A 22,329-nucleotide genomic window follows, 5' to 3' on the forward strand; every position below is an offset into this window, starting at 1 on the left:
TATATAAGACAATATGACACTTGCCCCGTGTGAGGGTCGAACTCACGACCTTCAGATTATGAGACTGACGCGCTGCCTACTGCGCCAACGAGTCCTATTTTTCTACAAAAATGGACAAAAACCTTGGGTAAAACAAATAGAAATTTGAAAGACTACTTGTCCGTCACATAGCCATCGTACTAAAAGTCAGAAAATGTTGGTGACATGTTTGTAGTCTAGAACATTGATCTCCAGTACTTTGTCCAAATAGTCCACATGTTATTTACAGATCCATTGGGTCAGGACAAGTGTTTCTGTCAAACATTTCAATAGTCCGGAAAAAAAGTTACCAGGTGATGACATATCCACGCTTGTAAAGTCATTTCTAAAAAATTGTAGCTAGTAGTGGAAGTATGTAGTCTATGTAAAACTCAAAATTCCTTCCTAGTTAACTTTGAGTATTTTACCACAATAACGATAGTCCTCTTGAGGAACAAACAACTCACACCTGGGGCAGGGTGGGGCTTAAAGCCTAGCTGGCCGCCACAAACAACATCCCCAATACGAAAGTGATTTAGACCTGACGGGCCCAGGCTTTTGATCCTATGAGATTCTTAGACATACCTTCATACCCATACCCTGTAAACAGAAAGCAGTGTGGTTACTTTATGTTGCTTATTGATGAACGGTTCTTACTTGCAGTTTGTGATCTCAATTTCAAGTCAAACTCGTTGCCACATAAAAGATTTAGATTTCAAAGGATAGAATGGAATACTTTACTATCTTTTCATTTTCTAGTAGACAAAGACACTAATTCCAGAAGGAAATGACGACCATGAGTCTCAACCTGCGAGATACAAGTATTTTGGCCAAAGTTATTCTACTGCATTAGCCGGGAATCGAACCCGTATGGAGGACCATACATGACTTAAGTAAAAATAAATAAATATATATATGTATAAATGAATACAGAAATAAATAAATAAATGAATAAATAAAAATGGAAATAAATAAATAAATACAGAAATAAATAACTAAATATGTTAATACCAAGAGAAATGTCAAAATAAATGTCTTAAATATATTTGCACATTTATTTATTCCCTGATACATTTCCTTTTCATTTGCAGTGTCCTTATGCTAATGAGAAAGGCGGGCCTAACCGCAGTCTCATGCAGGATTGGTCACAGGAGTGTAATGATCCAGCCCTACTACTTCTGCCTCTCAATGCTAGTGTCCAGTAGCTGTTTGCAGCGTTGAGCCAGTTCACACTTAAAATGAACTAGTTCAAGTTCAGAGGGTTAGTTAAGGTTATTTTTTATTGGGATGATTTAGCTGTCAGTAGTCCTGACTGTGAGCGTCACGTCTCGTGTTGTACTGAGCACAAGGAGCGAGCCGAGAGGAGAAGGAAACAGAAACTCCAGCTCGTTACAAACCACCTGCAGCCTCTGCTCTGATCATGAAGCAGCTGATCTCTGAGCAGATGTGACCAGAGAAACTCTGTGTTTTCACTGTTTCCACTGTTCTACAAAGTCACTAACTGGCTGTTTCACGGTGAAGAGCTCAAGTCTCAGTCACTGCCCGTGTCTCTGAGCGAGTGTGTGATGGAGCGCAGGGGCTGTGTGTGTGTGTAGCTCAGTTGACCAATCCTGCTCGAGACTGAGGTTAGGCCCGCCTTTCTCATTAGCATAAGGACACTGAAATCGAAAAATAAAAGTTGGAATAAATGTGGAAATAAATAAATAAATGTGGAAATAAATGCAGAATTAAATAAATCAATGTCTTAAACTTATTTCCACATTTATTTATTTATTTCCACTTTTATTCCAACTTTTATTTATTTCCACATTTATTTATTTCCACATTTCATTGTCCTTATGCTAATGAGAAAGGCGGGCCTAACCTCAGTCTCGAGCAGGATTGGTCAACTGAGCTACACACACACACAGCCCCTGCGCTCCGTCACACACTCGCTCAGAGACACGGGCAGTGACTGAGACTTGAGCTCTTCACCATGAAACAGCCAGTTAGTGACTCTGTGGAACAGTGGAAACACAGAGCTTCTCTGGTCACATCTGCTCAGAGATCAGCGGCTTCATGATCAGAGCAGAAGCTGCAGGTGGTTTGTACCGAGCTGGAGTTTCTGTTTCCTCCTTCTCCTCTCGGCTCGCTCCTTGTGCTCAGTAGAACACGTGACGCTCACAGTCAGGACTACTGACAGCTAAATCATCCCAATAAAAAATAACCTTAACTAACCCTCTGAACTTGAACTAGTTCATTTTAAGTGTGAACTGGCTCAACGCTGCAAACAGCTACTGGACACCAGTCAGCATTGAGAGGCAGACGTAGGGCTGGATCATTACACTCTTGTGACCAATCCTGCTCGAGACTGCGGTTAGGCCCGCCTTTCTCATTATCATAAGGACACTGCAAATGAAAAGGAAATGAATCAGGGAATAAATAAATGTGCAAATATATTTAAGACATTTATTTTGACATTTCTTTTGGTATTAACATATTTATTTATTTATTTCTGTATTAATTTATTTATTTCCTTTTTTATTTATTTATTTATTTATTTCTGTATTTATTTATACATTTATATATTTATTTATTTTTACTTATGTCATGTATGGTCCTCCATAAACCCGGGCCTCCCGCGTGGCAGGCGAGAATTCTACCACTGAACCACCAATGCATATATTTATGCAAATTTCACCTTCCTTCTTCTTCGACGAGGTCCACTTAAGGTGCCAGTATACTGTGCCTGGAAAGTTTGTCTGCTATTTTTTCGACTGCCGGTAGAAAGAGAGGTACTGACACCTGCCTCATGGCGTGACCAGCCTATTGTTCAATGGTATGAAGGAGCAGGGTTTGTATCTTTCTCTCAAGCCTGACGTAGCTATGTCTGTTACTTTTAATGTGAACAACCAACTGCAAGACACTTAAGAGAAGGTCTGACCCATGCAACTTTATCTATAAACACCGTAAGAGCTGTGATTGGTCCGCTTGATAGCATAGCATATCCGGCAGATTCGCAGCCAGATTTGAATTGAGTTGAAGGAACAAAAACGGACGACATCTTTATTTTCTTTGTTGCCGTTCTTTATGTACAAGTCATTGCTCTTCAGAATCTATCAGTTCCAGCTCCAACACGATCCGCTGACTAACTTTCGTCATTGTTTAGGAAGTAAGCAGAGGCCAGAGAATTTGTAAATAAGCTGACAGGAAACCGGAAGACACTCAACGCTAGCATAGAAGCTCTAACGCCACTAGCGTTTCGGCTGTGTATTTGTAGCACGACTCACGCACAACTATGAATGCTCGGTCCCCGCACATCTACGGCATAAAAGTATATATTATATCACCTCCTCAGAAAAAGTATCAAATGTTAGGGTTATAGCAGCTATGGACCTCTCTGTCAGTCTATATTTTCTGCACTTAATAAAAAGGCACTCCCTGGTCTGATATTAGCACAACTTGTAGCTGGCTCTGTGTTTCACCTGAAACTTACAACTACTCTTTGATTCCTTCAGCAGGAGCTACAATTGCACCTTAAAGCACGTGAGTCAATCCACTGAAGAGTCTGCACAGTTTCTGCTCTGTTAAAAGAGGATCCTCTTGTCTTGCTTAAATAATGCTGGAACCTTGCTGTAATAAAAAGATTATATAAGACAATATGACACTTGCCCCGTGTGAGGGTCGAACTCACGACCTTCAGATTGTGAGACTGACGCGCTGCCTACTGCGCCAACGAGGCCTATTTTTCTACGAAAATGGACAAAAACCTTGGGTAAAACAAATAGAAATTTGAAAGACTACTTGTCCGTCACATAACCATCGTACTAAAAGTCAGAAAATGTTGGTGACATGTTTGTAGTCTAGAACATTGATCTCCAGTACTTTGTCCAAATAGTCCACATGTTATTTACAGAGCCATTGGGTCAGGACAAGTGTTTCTGTCAAACCTTTCAATAGTCCGGAAGAAAAGTTACCAGGTGATGACATATCCACGCTTGTAAAGTCATTTCTAAACAATCGTAGCTAGTAGTGGAAGTATGTAGTCTATGTAAAACTCAGAATCCCTTCCTGGTTAACTTTGAGTATTTTACCACAATAACGATAGTCCTCTTGATGAACAAACAACTCAAACATGTGGCAGGGTGGGGCTTAAAGCCTAGCTGGCCTGCCAAAAAAAACAGCCCCAATACAAAAGTGATTAGACCTGAAGGGTCTTGATCCTATGAGATTCTTAGACATACCTTCATACCCATACCCAGTAAACAGAAAGCTGTGTGGTTACTTTATGTTGCTTATTGATGAACAGTTCTTACTTGCAGTTTGTGATCTCAATTTCAAGTCAAACTCGTTGCCATACAAATGACTAAGATTTCAAATGATAGAATGGTACACTTTACTATCTTTTCATTTTCTAGTACACAAAGACACTAATTCCAGAAGGAAATGACGACCATTAGACTCAACCTTCAAGATACAAGTATTTTAGCCAAAATTAGTCTATTGCATTAGCCGGGAATCGAACCCAGGGATCCCCCGTGGCAGGAAAGAATTCTACCACTGAACCACCAGTGCATATTTTTATGCTAATTTCACCTTCACGTTATTTCGACAAGGTCCACTTAAGGTGCCAGTATACTGTGCCTGGACAGATTGTCTGCTATTTTTTCGACTGCCGATAGAAAGAGAGGTACTGACACCTGCCTCAAGGCGTGACCAGCCTATTGTTCAATGGTAAGAAAGGAGCAGGGTTTGTATCTTTCTCTCAAGCCTGACGTAGCTATGTCTGTTACTTTTAATGTGAACAACCAACTGCAAGACACTTAAGAGAAGGTCTGACCCATGCAACTTTATCTATAAACACCGTAAGAGCTGTGATTGGTCCGCTTGATAGCATCGCATTTCCGGCAGATCCAACACTGTCATATTTTCTCATCCCCAGATTGAGCCAGTGGGATTCCATTCAACACTCTGTCATTGGGCCCTGGAGCTCCTGTATCCCCGTGTTTGATTTTGTCCATTATTGAAAACTTTCAACTGACCCTTTTTACATTGCTTATCAACTACTCTCCAAAGTATTGACACCTTTGATTCCTTTGTTCCTTATGTTTCCTATGTTTCCTATGCTTATATCCAAAGGAAACATAGGAAACAAAGGGAACAATACATAGGACACTTGTAGGCACTTTAAATTATAGCAAAAATGCCTAGAAATGTCCCGACCAAACAGAATGAGCCGGACACTTTTAGCTACTTATCATTGAGGCATATAAATCATAGAAATGTCCCACACTTGTGGTTAGGTATCTGCAATACTTAAGACACTTGTAGGAATTTATCATTATAGCAAAATAAACTAAGACAGGAGAAACCACACTATTGCACTGCACTTTTTGAGTGAGGCCAAAAAGTTCAATTTTGGTCTCATCTGACCAGAGCACCTTCTTCCACATGTTTGCTGTGTCTCCCACATGGCTTCTGGCAAACTCCAAACGGGATTTTTTATGGATCCCTTTCAACAATGGCTTTCTTCTTGCCACTCTTCCATAAAGGCCAGATTTGTGGAGTAGACGACTAATAGTTGTCCTGTGGACAGATTCTCCCACCTCAGCTGTGGATCTCTGCAACTCCTCCAGAGTAACCATGGGCCTCCTGGTTGCTTCTCTGATTAATTTTCTCCTTGTCCGACTCTTCAGTTTGGGTGGACGGCCTCCTCTTGGTAGGTTTGCGGTTGTGCCATATTCTTTCCATTTTCTTATGATGGATTTTATGGTGCTCAGAGAGATGTTCAAAGCTCTGGATATTTTTTTATAACCTAACCCTGCTTCATATTTCTCCACAACTTTATCCCTGACCTGTTTGGTGAGCTCCTTGGTCTTCATGATGTTTGTTCAGTAATGGTCTCCAACAAACTCTGAGTCCGTCACAGAACAGGTGTATTTATACTGAGATTAAATTGCAGACAGGTGGACCCTATTTACTAATTATGTGACTTGCAAATGTGACTTGTGAATGCAATTGGTCGCACCAGATCTTTGTTAGGGGTTTCACAGTAAAGGGGGTGAATACATATGCACTCAACACTTTTCAGATTTTTATTTGTAAATAATTGTGAAATCCATGTAATATTTCCCCCCACTCCCAAATGATGCACTATTTTGTGTTGGTCCATTACATAAACTCACGATGAAATAAATTTTAATCTGTGGTTATACCATGACAAAATGTAGAAAAGTCCAAAGGGGGTGAATACTTATGCAAGGCACTGTATATGAGTGATAATGTGCATTAAGATGTGTGAAGTAAAGAGACATAGGATGTACACCAGAAGTGTTGGTAACACTGAGAATACATTCCATTACAAAGGAGAGGATAGTTGAATGTATGTTTTTTGCACTTTAAAATGCAGTTATCAACTGAAACAATGACACATTTCAAATTGTGTTGAATTTGAATAAGATGCTGGAACACAGTGGCGATGAAAATTACAAAAGATGTCAGCTTTATTGCACTTGCCCTGTCAACTTTACTACTGTTATTTATTTCATCAATCAAATTGTATTTGTATAGCCCATATTCACAAATCACAATTTGTCTCATCAGGCTTTAACAAGGTGTCAGGATCCAACATCAATTGCCACCTCCATCATGGTCCACCACCAATATCAGATGCCAACACGATACAGGATTCGCCGTTACGATCACAATCTCTGATTCGTGATACACCATCATGATCCAAGATTAGGCTACAGCTGCGGCTCTGGATCTGCGACAGTAAGGCAAAGGGACTCCATGGAAGAAGTCAAATCAGTAACATCAATTGATGAGACATTCATTTCTTTGATGTGATAACGATGGAGAAGAGGAAGGAGAAGCTTTTTTATATGGTTTAAATTAAGCAAAGTTTCTTCTGTGATGATTTTTGTCATTCGATCATTATACAAATCTATATCAATAAGTTCCAAACCTTAGAAGATGTAGATATTGATGAAGAACTTTTGATTTGATATGAAATGTCCTAGACCGTCCTGCTTCTGTCTGAATGATTTCATTACATCAATGTAAATTCTGTCTGTCAACAGATTAAATTCTAAGTTTTCTAATCTTATTGTTGGGTCTTGGTTTTCTGTACTTGCAGTTGTATGTCTCCAACTTGAAACTTGATCAAAGGGTGAGTCATGGACCAAGGAAGAACCCACTAACTTTTGTAGTGGATTTGATTAAGTGGTTAGATCCGGAACAAATTTTTCTTTAACATTGCAATACAGGATGGTTGTTTAACATTTCAATGACTTTCTAAACAAGTAATACAGAGATCTTTTTGTAAAAAATCAGGCCTACTTAGAGGACTGATTGAATTTAAGGAGGCTGGTGGGCCTTGACAGAAGTATGTTATCAGAGTACCTTTCTAGTTTTAATTCTACTTGAGTCCCAGATGTGTGACCAACAGCAATAGATGAAAACCAAAGAGTAACTCAAAATGAGATCATTACATCATGGAGAAAACATCAGCAAAAGGGGATAAAACAGAAGTCAAAGAAAAAAGAGTCATGAGCAGACTGCAGCCACTGGACTTAGAATGACCTCATAAAAATGTTGTGTAACAGCAATTTCATCACTTTATATCAATATAAGAGATCAAACATTAAATCAGTGCAACAACAAGATCAGAAGTTGTAAATGATGGTGTGGTTACATGGCAAATGGGTTTAGGAAGAACCCATTATTCTAACCACATCAGGCCTGATATGGACATGGGTAAAATAGAGTGTTTTTCTAAAGGGGAAATGTATTATTGCCAGGAAACAATTAATGGACCTTGATGAATAAAAAGCGGACACAGGCAGGTTTAGGCATATTCAGAAGACTGATCTATATGAATGTGTGGAATTCCGAGCAGCATTAATGCACTTTTGGAGGCTGCTGGGTCTTTGATGTTTTTTTAGTTAGTTACTTAGTTACACTTTAGTTCAGACTTGTAGGTCCATTTCAGTATGAAAAATAGAATAAATTAAATTAAAAAATATAGCACAACAGTACAATCATCAATCACATTTCACAAGTATACAAAGATTAAAACACATTGTTATTTGTAAAACTGTGACCTGTCCCTTGTCCCACCAATATAATTTCAGTTAAATCAGTACACAGTAATGGACACAGATATGGCAACTCATGTACAATCTAATGCAACAAATCCCACTGCTGTGAAGCTCAGAGATGTTGATTCAATGCTGCCATAATTTTTGTGTTGAGGGCAACTATATTACATTTCATAGCTTTAATGCACATATTGTGAGTCTGTTAATATAGCTTATAATAAACACTTCACACTTATAAAATGCTCAACTAATAATCTAAGTGCTGGGATTACTTATTGTGTCTTTTGAATGAATACTCACTTTCTCTGGTTGACCACTTTAAAGCCTAAGGGCATATTCACAACCACTAAACACACACACAAACACCCACTCATACACACACACACACACAGCATATTTGATGAATCATGAATTAAGTAAATTGCCGTTTTATTCTCACCGTTTTTCCCAATAATGTGGACAACAGGGCAAATGAAAATAAGGCTATGATCGCTCTTCTAAGTTCTAACTAAAACTTTTGAAACAAATGCTCAGACTTTTCAGATGGATTTTGCAAACCCCAAATAAGATTTAAAATGTGGTGGCTAAGTATAATGCGCGTTTTCAACAAAGCATAGTTCAAACTGTAATAGTGAGTGAATTGAGTTGTATCAATAAACGTATGAAAGTCGTTCTCCATTTGCTATAATACCTGAATGCAATCTGCGGTTCCTGAAAACATAGATATATATAAAGGCTAGATGTGTTCCGGCAGCAGTGTTGTGCAAGTTCACACCTCTCATGAACTAGTTCAAAGTTCAGTTCATACAAGTAAATATGAATCGTTCACGTTCATAGTTCACCATTTAAATTCTGAACTAGTTCATAGTTCAGTTCATTTCATAGTTTAAGGTGGAAAGTGAGAATGAAAGACTTAACTTGTTTTTTAAAGGAAACTTTATCCATCGCTACCCATTGCCTTAAACTGTACTTCATATGTATCAATTCCTAAAATAAATGTTTTTTTTATTATTGCAAATTTTTGCCTGTTTATTTATTCATATCCTGCAAACAAAATGCACAACAAATCATAGTACTATGCCTTGCTATGAAACCAATTAGACCTTAAATTCTATCATTTAAATTTATAAAATAAATGTGTGGACAGAGGACAAAAAGTTTTTTGGGGGGTTTGTTTTATTTGTCTGCTGCATCTTTACAAAACGGCTTCAGTTAAATAATGTAGGCTATGTAATATTGTAAAAAAAACATGAAATGAAAATGAAATGAAACATGAAAATCAAGATGGCTATTTTTATCAAACAGCTTAAGAGAGGTAGGTTGTTAACTTTTCAGATAAAGTCCTGAAATATTACTTGGACAACTTAACAAGTACTGATGACATACATTTGGACATCAAAACTCGTTTTTAACTCTTTATACTGTAAGCTGAACCCCTGTAGAACTCAGGTGCCCCTCTGTTATGGGACTTAAAGACAAAACTGAGAAAATAAACATGTAAACAATGTTCTTATCAAAGAATCACACAAGCTTGCTTAGTCAACAGTCTAGACTAATGCTTTTTGTTAGCATTTAAAAGCATTGCTTTTCAAAGTTGGCATCTCCCAACCTGTTTCTCCTGGGCCTAAAGATCTGGCCACCAATGCTGAATAGCCTCTCTACTGCAGCGCTCGAAGGGAGTGCTGTGTTGTATTTGACAAACAGCTTTGTCAGTTTTGGTAAGACTATGTACTCCGTGAAGTCATCATTGGTCTGTGCATCCAGGTAGATGTCCACCTCAGACTTTTTGACATTTGATGGGCGGTTAAATCTGAAAAAGGATGGCCTTTTGCTCTCAGAGCCACCAGATGACTTGGCTTGATTAGAGTCAGTAGTTATGTCAACAGTTTGAAATTCTTGCTTCAGCATCATGCGATATTGCAAGCACTTAAGTCGATTTCTTCTGGAGTAAATCGACGTAGGCCAAACTCATCACAGGCAGTGTGCAGGAAGAGTCTGTCATATTCAGGATCTGTAGACAGACTGTCCTGGGGAATCATAGTTGCTATTTTAGACAGTCGCTGCATGGAGAGAAACATAGAGCTCCAATGTGTATCATTTGGTGTTACCAAGCCAATCCCGAGTAGCCTGGATGCCAGACGAATTTAGCCCCGCCCACAACAGATTTGGTCGGGCAGTTCGGTCTGGAGTCGCTCCATTGGGAAAAAATTATGGCCGGACCGGGCCAATCAGATTGTCAGGGCGGGCTTTATACGATGATTGACAGATGATCAACGGTAACGTAATCAACCACGTCATCACAGTGCCCTCGGGTTGAATTCGTTTTCAACAAACATGCCTGCCGCTGGCGAGCTGAGATGTGTAGATGCTGCCATTGAGTCTGTTTTAGAAGACATCGACAGCGCATTCATTTTGAAAGAGGAACACAGAACGTGGAGGCGACGCCAAAGCACTGCGCTAATCCCTATCGCCCCGGCGCTTGGCTGTTCACAACGGACACTGAAGCGACGCTGAACCGCCGGGCAGCGCTAATAATATCACCCGTTGATCCAGTGGATTGCTGCACGGCTTTGTGCCAGTCACACCGGAGGCTGAAGCACCGCGCTGCGCCAAGGCTGCCTCGCGGTGCTTCAGCCTCCGGTGTGACCGGCACAAAGTTTTAACATGGGAGTGGATGGGAGCCAGCTGTTATTTAAGGCTTGGCGCTGCGCTGAAGCGTCCGGTGTGAACCCGGCGTAGTAAATAACTCACAATGCGTTGCTTAGCATACGTCACATACTACGTTGCTCTGATTGGTTGTAGGTCTATCCAATTGAGCGAAGAGGAATTTTACTTCCTGGTCAGTTGAAACACGCCCCATAATTTTTTCCCAATGGAGCGACTCCAGACCGAACTGCCCGACCAAAATGTTGTGGGCGGGGCTAAGTTCGTCTGGCATCCAGGCTAAATCCCAAGCTTTTCCTCAACGAAATCGGAGGCTTTTGGACTTCTTTTCACTCTGTTCCGTAGAGCAGATGCCTTTGAAAAGACGGGCCTCGCTCGCGTTTTGTATCGTCCATCAGATACCTTTTCTGTGTCTTTGGCAACCAGATTTAAGGTGTGAGCCATGCATCTTCTGTGAGGTGGAAGGCAAGGATCCTCTAAATCTGAGAGACGTGCAGGCTCAATCTCATCATCCTCATCTGAGCTCTCACTGGCAGGGATAGATTCTTCTGATGCATCATCTTCAGTTGCTTCATCAGCTGCATCAGTAATGGCAACACTCGCTCCAAAACAGTTGAATGCTTTAACAAAATTTGAAGCGTTGTCCGTCACAGTGCATACGATTTTGTTTTGGATTTTAAACTCCTTATACACATCTGCCAACACTTTTGCCAGCACATAATATGTGTGTGCTCCTCTGACTCGGCGGCATGCAAGGACCGCTGACCTTCTCTGTGATATATCATTTTTGTCCAGCCAATGAACGGTAATGCCCATAAATCCTTTGTTGACAGCTGACCAACAATCTGCTGTTGTGCAAACATGGTCAATATCAGCAAGTTCAGCTTTAAGTTTACTGATGACCTCACTGAATTCTTGATTTAACAGTCCCTGAACCTGCCTTCTTGAAGGCACACGTCTGCCTGGTTGCAAACCATTCACTAGTCTGATGAAGGAGGGCTTTTCCACTTTACTCAGAGGCTGTAAATCTCCAACAATGTAGTCAATTATGAGTTTGTCTACCTGTTGCTGGGAAATCATACCCTTGAAGGCTGCAGACAATGTGGTTTGGGTCATTTGGGGCTGTTGGCAGGGGGTCTTGGTCTTTTTTTGACTTTCAATTTCTTGGAGATAGCTTTTTAGGCTAGCTGGATGCTTCAGCTCCACATGCCGTTTTAAATTAGATGTGGATGAGGCTGACGTCTGGACTTGCTATTTCAGCGCAGGAGGACATAATTTGCACAAAAAGGTGAGATTATTACGATCAGAATCTTTATCCGATATTGTGTAAAATCCCGCAGATGATGATAAGGTGCATCGGATGTAGTGGCTGAGATTGCATCTCTCCTTTGACTTGCCATTTTTGTAAGAGGCCAGAGCTGTTGTGTTGCAGGCAGGGCCGGGTCTAGCCAGGGGCAAGAGGGGGCCTGGCCCCCTCAAATAAATGTTGTGCCCCCTCAAACTAAATCCCCCAAAATATATTAAATTTCTTATATTTTTTATTATCTCATGCTTCTCTCCTCCGCTCCACTTCTTAATGTCTTAATGTCTTGCTTGCCCCCTCAAATATAAAATATATCAAGTTGTTTCTCATGTCATGTTTCTCACCTCCGCTCCATCTCCCCTTTTCGCTCTGCTCAGTGTATCGGCCTGCTGCCGGTTCACTGTGAGGGATAGCTGTCTGCCCAACTTCCAATCACCCTTTAGTATGCAAATGAGCTAGTGTCAGGTTTCTAATAGCAGCTTGCAGCAGTAAACTGCGAAGCAAAGGAGCTCTGTTAAATTCGGTCATAGTGTTTTGTGTAGTGACATACTTAATTGCTAATAACATAATAAAAACAAGAGTTAATATTTTTCTTGAAAATCTTTATTTGCTCAGTCAACAACAACAACCAAAACCACATAACCAAATTCTTGTAGTAGCTAAGCTGTAGCCTATTCTCCTAGATCAGGGTGTGTGGGCCCACAGTCCCTGTCATGTGTCACAGCACGGGGAGAGAGCACTGTCCGCCCCCTGCCACAGACTGAGCACAAATGATCTGTGCGTGCAGAAGCCCCGCCCCCACCCAACTTCTGCAATCTGGCTGCTATTTTACAATCCCATCTTCACTTTTCCACTCCTGTAAAACTTTCAGCAGACTTGTAAACAAGTGACATACAACACTAGTGTAGAGATTACTTGCATTCCATTCTGCTGATCATTCTGAGGTTACATATACAATGCATCAGTTTTTCAGAGCTTTTAAAAAACATACTCCTCCTGCCCCTACCAATGGAGATCATGGTGGCAATGCTCTAGCTAGCACCTCAGCAGCTAGCGCTGCACCTACCCCTACCAGTGTTGTAGCTAGCAGCGCATCAGCTAACGTTAGTAGTGGTTCTGCTGCCTGCATCACTCCAGCAGTAGCTAGCATAACACCAGCAAGCACTACTTCTACTCTACCTCCTCCTTTCCCAGCTGTTCTTACAGTTAACCCCAAACTTCCCATTTTACCCAGTGACTTAACCACCATTGCACCATCTCAGCTATTATTAAGTAGCTACCCAAAACGTGCATTTAGCAAAAAACTGAGGTCGTTCAATCCTGCCTGGTACCGCACACGACCATGGCTTGAATACTCTGCTGAACGGGATGCATGTTTCTGCTTTCCCTGTCGCAAATACAGTACTGTGAATGAGAGGGATGTTGTGTTCACTCTGACTGGTTTCAACAACTGGAAAGTTGCACTGGAAAGTGACAAAGGGCTGCAGAGGCATGTGTCCTCCCACAACCATGTGCATGCTTCTACTCTCTGGGCTGAGCACCAGAAGAGAGAGGCTACTGGGGGAAATGTTGACACATTATTGGTTGGCAAGACACAGGTAGAGAAAAACAGGTACTATGTTAAGAGTGTGGGCAACGCTGTGAAGTTCCTCTGTGTCAATGAGTTGAGTCTACGTGGAACAACGGAACACAGGCGTGATGCTGCTGGTCATGATGATGATGATATTGCTTCTGGGCTTTTTCTTAAGTTAATGGAATATACCCTTGAGAAAGATGAAAAACTAGCCAGCATCGCCAAGGGTATCCCAAGGAATGCATCATATACATCAAATCACATACAAAATGAAATTATTGACACACTGGCAAACATGGTGCTCGGAGAGATAAAAAAAAAAAATGAAAATGCTGATGCTGTGGGTTTTTGCCTCAAGAGTGATGGGAGCAGGGACAGGTGTAATGTCGAAAACCTGTCAGTTATGATTAGGTTTGTCAGTGCTTCCCTACCCGAGGAGCATCTCATTGGGTTGCTTGACCTCGACCAACTAGATGCACAGTACATAACCTCTGAGATCCTGAAGTGCCTCTCTGATGCTGGTTACAGTGCTGACAACATTCTGAGCCAGTGTTATGATGGAGCTTCAGTGATGAGTGGGGTGAGAGGAGGTGTTCAAGCTCTGCTCCAACAGAAGCTGGGAAAGTATATACCCTACATTCACTGCTACAACCACCAACTGCACCTGGTAGTTGTGCATGCCATGCAGAGCGAACAATGTACTAAAAGATTTTTTGATCTGTCTTCTTCCTTGTACAACTTTTTTCAGCACCACTACATCACTAGAAAATATGATGCTCCTAATCTTAGGAGGCTAATTCAAATCCGATGGACTAGCCACTATGAGGTGACACGTTGCATTACTGAGAATGAAGATCAAATAATCACTGTTCTGTCTGAGGTGGCAACGGATGATGATGCTGCAGTGGATCTGTGCACTGAAGCATCAGGCCTGCTCTGCCAGATTAAGAGGCAGCACTTCTTTAAAATTGGCAAGTTTCTGGTGCAAGTGCTTGGTCTACTGAAACCAGCAAATGCCATACTACAGTCTCAGTCTGTGGATATGTGCAGAGCCTCAAACGAGGTTGGTACAGCACTGGATTCTTTGAGGGCCATGAGGGATCACAGCGATGAGTGGGGAGAGGGAGATCACACAGCAGCTGGGGATGACATTCCAGCAAAGAGAAGGAGAACAATGAATAGGCACCTCAGTGACAGTGTTGTAATTACAACAGTGGGTCACACAGACACAGATGACAGTGTTCCCCCCCATAAGACACTTAAAAGACCTCTACTAAACATTCTGGACCGGGCAATTACCGAGTTGGAGACAAGATTCTGCCAGAAGAATTTGGAGCTGATGAAGGCCACGTCCAGCCTTGTGCCTACATCTGGCACATTCCTCCATGGAGCTCTGTTGCATCCTTTGGTTGAGCTGGCTGGCACTGATGCAGGATGTCTGAATAATGAAATCCTGGTGGCAAAGCCCATGTTGCTTAAGGAATGCCCCAATGAACCAGATCTGTCTACAGTGTGCAAAACCCTACAGCACTACAAGGCAGCATTTCCCTTGTTGTACAAGTTATACATTACAGCACTGGTCATTGGGGTTTCTTCAGCTGCATGTGAGAGCTCTTTCTCCACACTGTCCCGTGTCTTAACCCCCTTTCGCAGAACTATGCTGCATCACAGAAAGAGGAACCTGGTTATCTTGGCCCATGAAAAGTCAATTACATACAAGCTGGACATGGACGAATTTGTGAGGGAGTTTGCCAAGGGAAACAGGAGGCTGACGTTGACCTAGAGACCTAGGAGAACTTAACTAAAATTAGTGGCCAGCAAAAATGCTGTAGTTAGCCAACGTTGTTTGTTTTTTCTAGGCTAATAGCCTTTGTTTTATTTCTTTAATTTTTATTTAAAAAACTAAATAAAAACATCCTCCTAAGGCCGTTATAAAAATAAAAAAATACAAAAAAATACAAAAACATCCTCCTGAGGGTATTATAAAAATAAAAAAATACAAAAAAATACAAAAAAAATACAAAAACATCCTCCTGAGGGATTGCCACCTTATCGTGGTCAGGAGGTTTGAGTGCCTCAGTGACCCTAAGAGCTATACCAACAGAAGCTAGTCTTCATAGGGACACCCAAGTTGGGCAGGTCTTAGGGTAGAGGCCTGACAAAGTGCAGTCAGTTTAGGTTGAGGGTAGGACATACAACTAACAACCCAAGTTCATATATGGTTAGTCTAACAACAATAACTACAATGAAATAAGTGTGCCAAGCATTTGAGACCACAGTACTTTACAAGGCACTTGTTCAGTGTACCCGCATCCTAGTGAGTGAATTTGTCAATTAGACATGGTAAAAGGTGCTGGAGCACAATGCCCCCTCAAGATTTGTGGCTGCCCCCTCATACATGCCTGTCTAGACCCGGCCTATGGCCTTCCCCTTTAAGGAAAGTTTGTAGTGTGTGACGTAGTGCACCTGGGTATTGTGGGAATGACGCTAAAAGTGTGTTTATAACGAGAAGTGACGGACCACCTAGAGGTAATGCGAGTGCTGCTCCTGCTGTATATCCGAGAAATAAAGTGGCCGCATTCCATGTAAAGAAACATCTCCTCCTCCTTCTTCACGGAGCGGTCTGGACGGCTGGTTACCGGCCAGACAACGAGCCAAGATAACCCGTGAGCTGAGCTCCAGACTACGGCTTGGAGCCGAGACACTGGCCAGAGAAGAAAACACTTGGAATACGTTGCTTGTTTGGTGTGCATGTGTGTGTGCGATGAATCATGGGTAACGTAGTGTGAAGTCGAGTTACTGGGTTCAGGTTAGGCTACATCGCGGACATTTCACGGGCACTGAGCAACTACATGATGCAAGCATTTGATTTAGACAGCGTCCCTCCTCAGGAGAAGGAAAACATTCCGTAACGTTTTAGCTAGACCTCAGATAATATTGTAACTGACTGGTAGTTAGGTTTATGTTCTGTTTGACTGATATGTGTTTGTTATGACTTATGTTCAGCTAACTACACCATGTCAATAAGTATTGGGATTTCCAGAGGGTCAGTGAACCAGTCGGGGTGGGGCAAGTGACAGTTCTAGACCAATGGCTGGAGAGTTACCTGGCATGACAGGCTCTCATTGGCTGATGAGTTGGCATGTCAAGGGTGAATGAGGAAGGGGAGTGAAGAACACAGTGGTGGATGTTAGGAGTGTGTCGTGTTCGCTGGACTTTAATAAAGTTACACATAAAGAGAGAAGTTTCCTGTCGTCTATAAGCGAGGACGCTGAAATATGAACGTGTTCACCGTTCAAATTCATTATTTGTCATTGAGTTGCGTTCAGTTCACCGTTCTTACAAAAGTGAACGTGTTCAATGAACACGTTCTTTTGCGTTCGTTCATGCACAACACTGTCCGGCAGAGTCTAGACTCTAGAACGTCATCACAGGCGGCCATCTTGCCCAAGGTAAGCTTTCTGGAAGGATACAAATGGTTGGGTTTCTTACAAAGGTTATTAACCTGGTTAGAATTCTGGACGCTTGAACATGTTGAAATCGCAGCTTTTCTCTTCGAAAAACGACTTAATCATGCAGCTTAGTTGTGTATCACGGCTAGGCTAGGCTAGGCTAGTACCGAGTAATTTTACATTTAAGGGAGCGGCAGAATTGTTCTTTCTTTTCAATATAACTTAAGTTGCACATGATTTGACTGAAGTTTCACATGATTTCCAATCGGGTTGGTTTGTTAAAAACATCTTACATCATGATTTCTACAGGAAATTGCTGACTTTATTGCCAGTGAAGATGCCAGACTTTTGTGCAGCCTACGGATGCTCCAATCGTCGTTGTCTCAAAACGAGAACCCGTGGGATCACCTTTAACCTGTAGGATATTACAATATTATGAATTTTTTTTTAGGATAATCGTTAGTTACTCAGTGGAAGTATGTACAGGAACAGCGGGGCTATGACATAATAGTATTGCTAGATTGTTGTTTAGAATATGTTTGTTTACATAATCACTGAATGTTTCTTTTGGACACCTTTTTATTGTTTTTAGTGTGGATATCTTATTCTTAATGTACATACATGCATGCATACGTGAAAGTAATTTTACAGTCCTGTTCTCCGGACCTGGAAACTTTTTTCATCACCTGCAGATCGTTCTACTCTCCCCGTGAATTCACCTCTTTTATCCTGGCTGGAGTTTACATCCCACCGCAAGCTGACGTGCGCGAGGCTCAACGACAACTCGCAGAGCAGATACTGGGAGTGGAGAGAAGGAGAGAGAACACGTATTCCCCCGTTATTGTTCTTGGGGACTTTAATAAAGGCAACTTGTCTCAGGAGCTCCCAAAATACAAACAGTTAATTAAATGCCCGACCAGAGGGGAGAACATCCTGGACCACTGCTACAGCACCATCAGCAAGGCTTATCACGCAGTTTCCCGCGCTGCCCTGGTTCTATCCGACCACGCTCTCATTCACCTGATCCCGGCTTACAGACAGAAATTAAAACTTTCTAAACCTGCTGTGCTGAGATCAAAGAACTGGAGCAACAGAGAAGCTGTGGAGGAGCTGCGTGACTGCCTTGAAAACACTGACTGGGACATTCAGAACTACTTCTAACAGTCTGGATGAATACACAGATGCTGTGACGTCCTACATCAGCTTCTGTGAAGACAGATGTATTCCGACACGCACCAGGGTGAGTTATAACAACGACAAGCCCTGGTTCACAGCAAAGCTCTAACTGCTTTGTTTGGATAAGGAGGTGGCCTTCAAGAGTGGGGACATGATAGGTTCAGACTGATTAAATACTCGTTTGGCAAGGAGATTAAGGAGGCCAGACGACAATATTCAAAGAAGCTGGAACAACAGTTTGCAGCCAACGACTCCTCGTCAGTCTGGAAAGGCCTTCGTGTGATCACCGGTTGCAAAACCAAATCCCCCCACTCTTTGGAAGACCTGAGACTTGCAAACAAACTGAATGACTTTTACTGTAGATTCGAAAGACTCTCTCAAACCCCACCCGCAGCTATCACACCTCTTCTCCCCAGCCTGGACAAAGACACTAGCCCCCCCCACATAATGGCCCCAGACTGCCCCATCCCCTCCATCCCCCCCATCACACCTCTCTCAATTCAGGAGAGAGATGTAAATAAGCTCCTGAAAAACTGAACCCCCGCAAGGCCGCTGGACCAGACGCTGTCTCCCCCTCCACACTAAGGCACTGTGCGGATCAGCTGTCTCCAGTGTTCACGGACATCTTCAACATCTCACTGGCTGAATGTGTTGTACCCGCATGCCTCAAAACATCCACCATCATCCCCGTTCCCAAGAAGCAGAGGATCACAGGCCTTAATGAGCAGAGGATCATGAGCCCCTCAAGGTTGTGTGCTCTCTCCTCTCCTCTTCTCCCTCTACACCAACAACTGCACCTCCAGCCATCCCTCTGTCAAACTCCTGAAGTTTGCTGACGACACCACCCTAATTGGATTAATTTCCAATGGGGACGAGGCCGCCTACAGAGAGGAAGTTAACAGCCTGGCTTCCTGGTGCAGCCAGAACCACCTGGAGCTGAACGTTTTAAAAACTGTAGAGATGGTAGCAGACTTCAGGAGGAGCCCAGCCCAAACAGCTCCCCTCATCATGTTTGAATCCCCAGTTAAAACAGTGGAGTCTTTCAGATTCCTGGGGACGATCATCGCACATGACCTGAGATGGGCGGAGAACATCACCTCCATCATCAAGAAGGCCCAGCAGATGATGTTCTTCCTGCGGCAACTGAGGAAATTCAACATGCTGCTGAAAGTGATGGTTGAGTTTTATACAGCCATCATTGAGTCCATCCTCACCTCATCTATAACCGTCTGGTTCGCTGCATCCACTGCCAAGGACAAGGGCAGACTGCAGCGGATCATTCGGTCAGCTGAGAAGGTCATCGGCTGTGACCTGCCGGCTCTCCTAGACCTGTTCCACTCCAGGACCAGTAGGAGAGCACGCAAGATCATTGCTGATCCTTCCCATCCCGATCACAACCTGTTCCAGAGACTCCCGTCCGGAAAAAGGTTCCGGGCTATCAGGACTAAAACCTTGCGTCACCTGAACAGTTTTTTCCCCATGGCAGTGGGGCTCACAAACAAGCCCCACTGCCAAAAGGATATATTGTTGTTGTTTTTATATTGTTGTTTTTAAATTGTTGTTTGTATATTGTTGTTTGTACAGTGCAACAACCACACCAAGGCAATGAATTTCCTGTATGTGCAAATATACATGGCAATAAAAAGAATTCTGATTCTGATTCTGATACATACATACATACATACATACATACAATTACCCCAAAAATATGATAATTTAGGTGTGTATTTGTGTCCTTACCCTTAATGTAAATGTAAATGAACATTGAAAATGTTGACAATAATTTATATATCTGGGTACATTTCTCACTTTTTTAAGGTTTCCCAAAACCGGAAAGAGGAGGAGGATGTGGGAGGTTCCCCTAAGAAGGGACGGTTTTGCTGCCTCTGACAGGACACTGCTCTGCAGTGAGCACCTCAGGAGAGAGGACTTTGACAGGACGGGGGAGACTGTCCGGCTTAAAGATGGTGTTGTGCCAACCATTTTAAACTTTCCAGCTAATCTTCAAATGGTATGTGTATCATTGACCAACAATAATTTAAGGTGTATAAGATTGATGTATCAGTATGTGACTTAATGTCACATTTTAGTTTTTTGTTTCTGCAAGTTATATAATGTGTTGTTTATTACAGCACATTTTAGACATTCAAAACTTCTTTACTGTTTATTTTAGTCGGCAGCAACAAGAACCACAACCACTTCTAGAAAGGCGGATGACAACCTGCCAATGGACTTGATGCATGATGTTGTGAGTATTTGCCTGTGGAATGTCACAAACTAATGAGAGCATCATATGGCTTGTTATATTAAAGGGGACATATTATGCCCATTTTAACCAAATTTGATATGGTTCCTTGGGGTCTTAATGAAATGTCTGTAACATTTTTTGGTCAAAATACCACAAGGATCATTTTAAACAGCACCCTCAGATTTACCTGTTTTGAGGGCCCCGCCCCCCTCTCACCCCTCTCCCCTCTCATGGAGATGTAGGACGTAACATTTTTACCTCCATTTATTAGCCTGTGTGTTTGAATGGGTTCTCACTACAGAATGCATTCAACATCTATAGGGCAGGTTATGGGCTTTTACGTCTAAGAGGAATAGAGCAGTAAGTTGTTTTTTTTTATGCATGAGATATCAGTCATTTCTGAAATACAAATATGACTGAGGAATAAAATACAATAAATTACTCTTCCCTCTGTATTACTTTGCTAACTGCTCATCTTACACGTGTCAATTGTTGACATGTTACATATCAAACACTAAAAGCACTGTTTCTATACACTTTTATTGTCAGAAAGATTGCTAGAAAGAATGCCACAGAGCTTTTTAAACATAGTTATAAAAATGTACTGGCTGGGACAGAGGTAATAAATACATAAATACCAAGTATAATTAAAACATTGATTACAAAAATACACTTTGTGCCATCAGTAGCCATACTGTAAACAAAGGAACACTTTATATGTGTGTGTCTGTTAAGGTGGAAGTCAGGTTCGAACCCCGAAGCAGACACAGACGGGTAAATAGTTGGAGGAAGAACAGAGTTTATTAATGTGAAGGCAGGTGGAGGTTGGAGCGGCCGGGTGCTGGCTGGCTGGGTGATCCGGGACGCAACCAAGAAGTGATGCTGAGCAGAGAGTCACCAGGAGATTCTGCGTAGGAGGGAAACACAGGTTAGGGGGTATCCATAGGCAGTAGAGGAGAGAGCTTCTGCAGCGCACATGATACCGTAGAGTAGTGAATAATCCGGCACTGAAGTGGTGGAAAGACCAGGCCTTTATGGGGTGGATGATGAGTAGAGATTGATTGCAGGTGTGTCTCGTCTGTAGCATCCAGAGCCAGCCATGCCCCCTGCCACAACCAACCTGCACAGGAAGGAGGAGAACAACAACAAAACCACAACAGTAAACACATTCCTCACAGTACCCCCCCCCCCTCAAGGGACGCCACCTGGCGGCCGACCCGGTCTATCCGGGAAATGGGTATAAAAGTCATGGAGAAGAGAGGGATCCAGGATAAGTGAACGGGACACCCATTGTCGTTCCTCAGGCCCATATCCTTCCCAATCCACTAGGTATTGAAATCCCTGACCTCGCCGACGAACGTCCAACACTCTGTTAACCGTGTATGCAGGGTGGTCGTCAATGTTCAGGGTGGGTGGAGGAGGCTCGGCAGGAGGACTTAGGGGACTGGAGGTCACTGGCTTGAGGAGAGAAACGTGGAACGTCGGATGAATCCTGAGAGACACGGGAAGTTTAAGCCTTACCGAAAGAGGATTTATGATCCGCTCGATCTCAAATGGACCAATAAATCGAGGGGTCAGCTTCCGTGACTCAGTGAGAAGCGGCAGATGCCGGGAAAGCCAGACCCTCTGTCCCGGCTGGTAGTTCGGGGCCGGGGTGCGGTGGCGGTCAGCCACTCGCTGGTTGCGAGCAGCTGTCCGGACGAGAGCTGCCCGAGCCTCGCGCCAAACCCGACGAACCCGAAGAAGGTGCTCCCGAACGGATGGCACGGCTACGTCAGTCTCCTGGGAAGGAGAAGCGGAGGTTGGTACCCATT

General features: G+C 42.6%; 3 non-coding genes across 3 annotated transcripts; all 3 read right to left on the bottom strand.

The window, feature by feature from the left end:
- Positions 1-21: 21 nt before the first annotated feature.
- trnam-cau (transfer RNA methionine (anticodon CAU)) lies at positions 22-94 on the bottom strand. Its single transcript has one exon. It is a non-coding gene; the product is annotated as a tRNA-Met (tRNA).
- Positions 95-3,666: 3,572 nt separating this feature from the next.
- On the bottom strand, positions 3,667-3,739 carry trnav-cac (transfer RNA valine (anticodon CAC)). The gene has a single exon. It is a non-coding gene; the product is annotated as a tRNA-Val (tRNA).
- A 762-nt stretch (positions 3,740-4,501) lies between these two features.
- Positions 4,502-4,572, bottom strand: trnag-gcc (transfer RNA glycine (anticodon GCC)). Its single transcript has one exon. It is a non-coding gene; the product is annotated as a tRNA-Gly (tRNA).
- Positions 4,573-22,329: the final 17,757 nt, after the last annotated feature.

This window comes from Pleuronectes platessa, chromosome 16 (genome assembly GCF_947347685.1).
Source record: "Pleuronectes platessa chromosome 16, fPlePla1.1, whole genome shotgun sequence".
In the NCBI taxonomy this organism is placed as follows: domain Eukaryota; kingdom Metazoa; phylum Chordata; class Actinopteri; order Pleuronectiformes; family Pleuronectidae; genus Pleuronectes; species Pleuronectes platessa.